Source organism: Globicephala melas, chromosome 7 (assembly GCF_963455315.2).
Source record: "Globicephala melas chromosome 7, mGloMel1.2, whole genome shotgun sequence".
In the NCBI taxonomy this organism is placed as follows: domain Eukaryota; kingdom Metazoa; phylum Chordata; class Mammalia; order Artiodactyla; family Delphinidae; genus Globicephala; species Globicephala melas.
Window position 1 is genome coordinate 29,796,537 of NC_083320.1, and position 7,801 is coordinate 29,804,337.

The 7,801-nt window shown below is 38.1% G+C and overlaps 1 pseudogene; it reads right to left on the minus strand.

Annotated features, from left to right (window-relative positions):
* Positions 1–5,983: 5,983 nt before the first annotated feature.
* Positions 5,984–6,601, minus strand: LOC132597579 (nucleolar protein 56 pseudogene; annotated as a pseudogene).
* Positions 6,602–7,801: the final 1,200 nt, after the last annotated feature.

Sequence of the window (7,801 nt, forward strand, 5' to 3'; positions counted from 1 at the left end):
AAAAAGCTTATCTTTCTTACTTTTCTCCCTGCTAATGTCTTATTCCTCCGTTTTTGCAGAAGAAAGAAACTGTGGAAAGGAATTTATTTTTCATTAAACTCAGCATGTAATATCAAGAAGGATTTTTTTGTGTTGTTTTACACCTACCCATATTTCCTTCTCTTGAATTTCAGTATATGGATATGTTTGCTGTGAAAGTATTCTTTCTGTGGGTCTATTCTCAGTAATAAGTTATTTTTGCTTTTTTGGTAATAATAAGAGTGTATATTCTACTGCTGCTCTTAAGTGCTTAATTACCTTAATTCTCTTCTTTAAGGGAACATAGATCTGTTTGTATTCTAATTCTAAACAAGTTATTTCCACAGCGGAATATAGTATGTACTATAGCTGTGATACATTTAGTCTGGTTAGGATTTTTTTTTTAGTGATATTCATCGTGTATTAAAAGGTAGAGCTTAGGTATAGTTCTAAGTGGATTAGTCAGTGGGATTGTATTTAAATATTAGGGTCTGTAAGCCATTTGATTAAGATCATGTGGACTTTATAAATTATATGTTTCATCTCTTATTTTATCTTACAATGAATGTCAATGAGTGAAGGCCATGTGAACTTCATCTTTGGTGGAGTAGGGGTAAAGAACTTAAGTGGTGGGAGGCTAGACGTAAAAAATGAAAAATATATAGTTTTTTTTTTTCTTCCCCTGAGATCTACCTTAGCGCTTTTGTGATGATTTCTTCTTTAATTTAAAAGGAAAAACCTGTTAATGTAGAGAAGACCAGATGAATAGTTTCCAGTTTACAGACAAAGTGATTTTTTTTTTGGCCATGCCATGCGGCATGCAGGATCTTAGTTTTCCAACCAGGGGTCGAACCAGTGCCCCCTGCATTGGGAGTGCAGTCTTAACCACTGGACTGCCAGGGAAGTCCCTATAGACAAAGTGGTTTTGATATTAAATAATACTCATTAAGAAGGAAGTTAGATTTCAAAGTAGAGGGCCATTGTCCCCCAACATTCTTTCCTTTTATGGTATATAAAGTGAGTTTGAATACATTAAGGAATAGAAAATATAAGTATAAAGATTAAATTGGGCTTAAAAATTTTTTTTATTAATTTAATTTATTTTTGGCTGCATTGGGTCTTTGTTGCTACGTGCAAGCTTTCTCTAGTTGCGGCGAGCAGCTATACTCTTCTTCGTTGTGGTGCACAGGCTTCTCACTGTGGTGGCTTCCCTTGTTGCTGAGCATGGGCTCTAGGCACTCGGGCTCAGTAGTTGCTCTAGGGCATGCGGGCTTCAGTGGTTGTAGCTGTCGGGCTCTAGAGCGCAGGCTCAGTAGTTGTGGCGCAGTGGCTTAGTTGCTCCGCGGCATGTGGGATCTTCCTGGACCAGGGATGGAACCTGTGTCCCCTGCATTAGCAGGTGGATTCTTAACCACTGCGCCACCAGGGAAGTCCCTGAATTGGGCTTTTAAAAGAGGGATTTGAAAATGGAGAACAGGTAGGTGATTGTTCAAAAAGGAGATGGAAAATTGGCTTTTAGTAGGACTTTAATACGTTAAAAATCAAAGAAATATTAATAGAAAAAAAATAACAGGTAGATGTAAAAAAAACTAAGGTTGAAGAGAAGTTGTTTATAAGATATTGCAATTAAACACCCATTTGTAATGGCATAGAGGTCATTAGCAAGAGCTTTGGCACCTTGTGGCAAATGCTGAAAGAGGGCAGTTGGATAGATTAATGAATTCTTAGAGTTAGGAGGAAGTTGAATAGGTAGATTTTAATTCAGAAGATGTTGGAGGTAGGAGTTTATTAATTAATTAATTTATTTTTGCTGTGTTGGGTCTTCGTTTCTGTGTGAGGGCTTTCTCTAGTTGTGGCAAGCGGGGCCATTCTTCATCGTGGCGCGTGGGCCTCTCACTACTATCGCGGCCTCTCGTTGCGGAGCACAGGCTCCAGACACGCAGGCTCAGTAGCTGTGGCTCACGGGCCCAGTTGCTCCGCGGCATGTGGGATCCTCCTAGACCAGGGCTTGAACCTGTGTCCCCTGCATTAGCAGGCAAATTCTCAAACACTGCCACCAGGGAAGCCCCTTACATTGTTTTAAAAAACATTATTTGCCAGATAGACGTTGGGTAGCAAATTATGTGAATCTATTTGATGAAACGTTTGGTGTTACCTCAGATGTACTGCAATATTCAAAAAATTTAAAGCTTCTAAATTATACTTTCTCTTGGTATATGGCTATGGCTATTAGAAATTATTGTGTAGACTGTCTGAAGTACCAATTTAGTGATTTTTAAAAATTAATGATTGGTGGGTGAATCTAGTAACCTGTTTTGGGTAGACAACCTAGAATTGAGGTACTACAGAAGCTATTATGTAGGCAGCATGTACTTATTGAGCAGCTATTAACTTCTGGGCACTATGCTAAGCTCTGGGATATAATGATGAACAGAAAGCTGTTTATCCCTCTAGGAGCTTATTTCCTAAGACGGAAAACAACGGAAGAACAGGCAATTAAAGTAGAATGTGATAAGGGTTAAAACAGGGAAATGCACAGAGTACCTCAGAGGAGCATGTAACTAACTCAGCCTTAGGGAATCTGCATGTGGTGACAACTGAGCTGTGTTCTGAGGCTAGGGCTGGCTGGAGGAGGGGGCACAAAGAGGAAGACATCCATTGCTCTGGACAGAGGGCCTATCCTTGGGCTTAGTGAGACCAGAGGCGCCTGGGTGCTCAGAGCTCTGGGTGAAGTCCTCCAGTTATTCACGTCCTTTCTATTGAGTGCCTCTCATTGCATAGATTATAATCTTTTCAGGGAAAAAATTATGTCTTTTACTATTAATATCCTCTATAGCTTCTCCGAAAATGATGGACTTGCCATCAGTGTTTAATAAATAAATACTTGTCATTAAAGCTAGAATCACATGGATTTGACATAGTGAAAATGAATCAAGTTTAGTAACTTCTTTAATGACATGTTGATTCTTTAAAATAAACAGAAAATAACGTAAGGAATATGTTTGTTGTAAAACTTAGATAATTTGTTTTATGATTTTGATTTTATTTTGGTACATTTTACTATACAGAATTTTAAAAGATACTTCTGGTTAATGATGTCAGAATACTGACATCTCTGTTGTCTAAACCAACTAAAAAGAATAAGGAGAATGAGAAACAGAAGAAAAACTCAATCTTTGATAACTAAAAAAAAACCTTGTAATCAGAATATATGAATTAGTGCTATTTAAGTGCAGTGGGAATGGAACCAGGGCAAGAGAGGATGCAAGGAGAGGATGATTTCCTCTGTAGAACTCAAGCAAAGTGGGGGAGCAGCTTCCTCCCAAGTAGGTGACACACCATGAGGACGAAACTAGTGATCCCCTTACTAGGAATGTCAAAGTTGGTATATACATTGTGCTCCCTGAGTGGCAGGAGAGGTGGGGTTGAATAACAAACCGTAGAGTCGTACTATTTTTGCAAGAAGTTGAGAGTAGAGGAGAAACTGGCAGCATGCAACCATATAGCTGCTGATCTGGTCAACTGAACAGAAATAAAGCCTAAATTATCATCCCCTAATCTATGCCATGTGGGCCCCTGCGAGTTGGGGAGACTAATCCAACATTGAGTCAAGCCTTAAGGGAGGAGTGTTGGAGATGATCATTTTCAGAAAGAACAGAGAAAGTGAAAATTATGAATAAATAGTTCCTTATGCTGGGAGGTGGTGTGCAGAGTTGGGGGCGAGACATGGCTCCTCTGAAACAGGAGTTTAAAGATGAGATACAAAAGCTCAAGAAATAAATAAGATATAAGAGTGAGCTCAGGGAACCAGGGTATGAAATAAAAGAGGAAAATATAGTCATTGTAGAAATGAAGGTCACTTTCAAAGCAACACATATACACTATAGCTGATGATAATGGAGGTGAGCTTGAGAAATTTGAACAATCCAAAATGGAAAAAGTAAAAATAAAGACTAGAGGGCTTCCCTGGTGGCTCAGTGGTTGAGAGTCCGCCTGCCGATGCAGGGGACACGGGTTCGTGCCCCAGTCCGGGAAGATCCCACATGCCGCGGAGCGGCTGGGCCCGTGAGCCATGGCCGTCTGGAGCCTGTGCTTCTCAACGGGAGAGGCCACAACAGTGAGAGGCCCGCATACCGCAAATAAATAAATAAACGAAAAATAAAGACTAGAGACAGACAGATATGGAAGACAGTAAATCTAGCATACCAATAATTGGTACCCCTGAAGGATACAATAGAATAAATGAAGTAGAAAAAAAAATTCAAGATACTAAGGAAGAGTTTCCCACAATAAAAGACGAAATTCTAGAATGGCTTCTAGTATTTAAATATAGAGACTTAAAAAAATTTTTTTTTTAATTTTTGGCCACACCACGTGGCTTACGGGATCTTAATACCCTGACCAGGGATTGAACCCTGGCCCCGGCAGTGAGAGTGCTGAGTCCTAACCACTGGATCGCCAGGGAATTCCCATAAAGACTTTTATTGTTAGGTTAAAGTGGGGGGAAAAAAATCAAACCTCCAATAAAAGAGGCTGGCCTCAGGCTTTTTCATTCTAGGAGACATGGAAAAAAATTATACAAAGTCAATAGACAGAAAAGAAAAAAATATGATCCAAGACTTATGTCCAGGCAAGCTATAGTTTAAGTATAATTTCAGTTGACATATATTTTTAAACAAAAACCATGGCTTATTTTCCATAAGTCAGTCCTTGGTGGGGAATGTGGAAAAGGGAGGTAAATATTTTATCAACTATTGAATCAAGAGATGAATTGAAAACGAAGTTAAAAGAGTAGTGATTAGCATCGAATAATTTTAAATGTAGGACAAACATTAAAATGTCATAAGCTATAGCAATGTAGAAATAATAATCTAAGGAAGAAACACTGAGTTGGAATGGGTAGGTAGTTAACAAAAACGGAAATTTTTCTCATTCATAACATGAGATTAATCACAATAATGCTAAATATACTAATTTTCTTAGTTTGGAGTAAAGAAATGTTATTTAAAGGACACAGACTATAAATCTTCTAAGAAAATAGACTGTATAGTGAAATATGTAATAAAAAGATAGAATTGAAAGCTAAAAACAATACAAAAAATAAGGTAATAAAATTAAGATGAAACATTTGTCATGTAAGTAAATACAAAATTATTAATTGGATGAACTCATTTATTAAAAGAAAATGACTCAGATTGGAGCAAAAAAGTCAAACCTGTTAAGAGATGCATCTAAAAATGGGACCAACAAATAATAATTTAGTAAATATTTTAGGCTTTGTGGTACAACTACTAGTTCTACTGTTACAGCATGAAAGCAGTCATATACAACGTGTAAATGAATGAACAGGACAGCCTTCCAATAAAACTTTATTTACAAAAACAGGCAGTGGGCCAAATTTGTCTTATAAGCCAGTGTTTGCTGACCTGTGATCTAAAACAGTGCCTCAGAAAACCTGAGAGTAAAATGATGGGTAAAGACTTAACCAGCAAGTTCACATCCAAAAAAATGGAGTCCAGGTATTAGTGTCAGACAAGGTTGAATTCAAGACAAAAAGCATCAATTGAGTTATATTCCCTAATGATAAAGAGTGACAGTCTAGTGATCATGAATCTCTGTATCAAATAACACAGCTTTAAAATTTATAAAATAAATACAAGGAGAAACAAATAAGAAGATAGTAGGAGATTTTGATTCATCTCTTCCAGCTCTTGGTAGATAGAGAAAGCAAACGAAATAAGTAATAACATAGTGAATGTTAATAGCATGATATATGATACAACTAACAACATACCCTGGAAACAACGAATACTCTTTCCCAGGAATATCTGTTAGTCCCCAAATAAAAACTCAGTCAAATCCAAAATCAGAAATATATGCAGATTATGCTCCTTCTTTTTCTTTTTTCCTTGTGAATTTGTTTTTATTAGGATATAGAGGATGGGTTGAGAAATATCTCTGTGGGTCATGCCCCACCAGGGAAGTGTCCATTCTGATCTTCCTGGGATAGCTTTTAGAACTTTTCCTTAGAGCTGCTCTTCTTGCTGCCAGCAGACTCTAAAGGTCCACGGCTGAGTGGCTGCTCCTTGGAAGAGAATTTCCTCTTTTTCTTGGGGGCACTCTTGTTTCTGACTTCAGGGTCACTAACTGGTTCCTCTTTGGGGAACGATTTCTTCCTCTTGGGAAGACTTCCACTGCTAGCTGTCTCTTCAAGGTCACTGCTAACCAGCTTCTTGATTTCTTTTTCTTGGGTTTGGAGAAAGAGATGGGTCTTCCATTCCATTCTCCTGAGGAGCCTACTGGGGCTTTTGCTTTTCTTCATTTGGGGTCTTACACTCCTGGGAGGCAGCCGAGGACTTGCCCAGGGGATGAGTGTGTGCTGCAGTCAGCTCTCTGGGCTCTCAGCAAGGTCTCAGCACCTTTGTCCTTCCTCACACTCCTCTACACTGCTGCTGTTTTCTCAAGATGTGAGGGCAGTTGCAGCCAGCTGTTTCTCTTTTCCTTCTTCAAGTGTTTCTTCTGTTTCTCCAGCTTCCTTGTAATCTCAGCATCTATTCTCTGCCTGAACCATTGCCTCCTTCATGACATCCATTCTTTTGTGGAATCTCTCCAGTCTCATAAGACAGCCGTTCCTCGACTTATTCATGAAGCTTCTCCCCAGATATGCTTGTGGGCACCTCAGAGAAGCAATCAGTTCATGAAGCAGTACTGCATTTGTTTACTAGGTATCTGGAGATGCAGCCTTTGTTCTTGGTAGCTGCTAGGCCAATGAAGGTGGAATGGAAAATAAGTCCATATTTTGGGGTGTTACCCCTTGTCTTCAGAGCTCTGGAAACTTGGTTCCTTTGTTGGGCCCAGAGAATCACTCAGACACCAGTATGCTCCTTATTCTTTTTTATTTTTATTTTTTTGTGGGATCTTAATTCCCTGACCAGGGATTGGACCTGGGCCCCAGGCAGTGGAAGCACGGAGTCCTAACCACTGGACCGCCAGGGAATTCCCAATGCTCCTTATTCTTAACTAGCACTAAAACAAAGGGAAGCATAAAACTCTACCATCTGAAAAAATTAAATAACTCTTGGGTCAAAGGAGAAATAAATAAAATCCAAATCAACTAGAAAGTATTGATAATCAGAATTCTGTGTATTAGTACCTATGGGATATGATTAAAACAGTACTCAGGAAAATTCATAGATGTAAACAAATTACTAAGCAAGAAAAGAATGAAAATAAAAGAATTCAGCCCAAGAAGTTAACAAAATAATAAAATAAATGGAAAGAAAGCAGAAAGAATGAACAAATATAAAAGCAGAAATTGATGAATTAGAAAATACATGGAGGTGCTGATAAATCCAAGAGGTTTTTGTTTTGTTTTGTTTTGCTTTTGTTTTTGGGGGGAGGATATTCGTAAAAATATTAAACAGATAAACTCCTGTTGAACCCAATCATGAACAAAAGGAGGAAGCACAAATATCACGTATATGTATGGACATACACAGAATACGAGAATGAGTCACAGATATTTAGAAATTTAAACGTAAGAGGTCACATTGCTAAATTGTATGCAGATAAACTTGAAAACCTCATCTGCAGAAAACACTAGTAGGCCCAGGCAACTTTCTAAGTAACATTATAACTACAATGCTTTTTAACTGTTCAGGAACATAGATTTTATAAATTGTTTTTTAAAATATTATATTAACACCTAATTCTGCCAAAGCACAAAAAAAACCTCTAGACATTCTCAAAATACAAAAATCAGAAATCCTCAATATTAGCAACT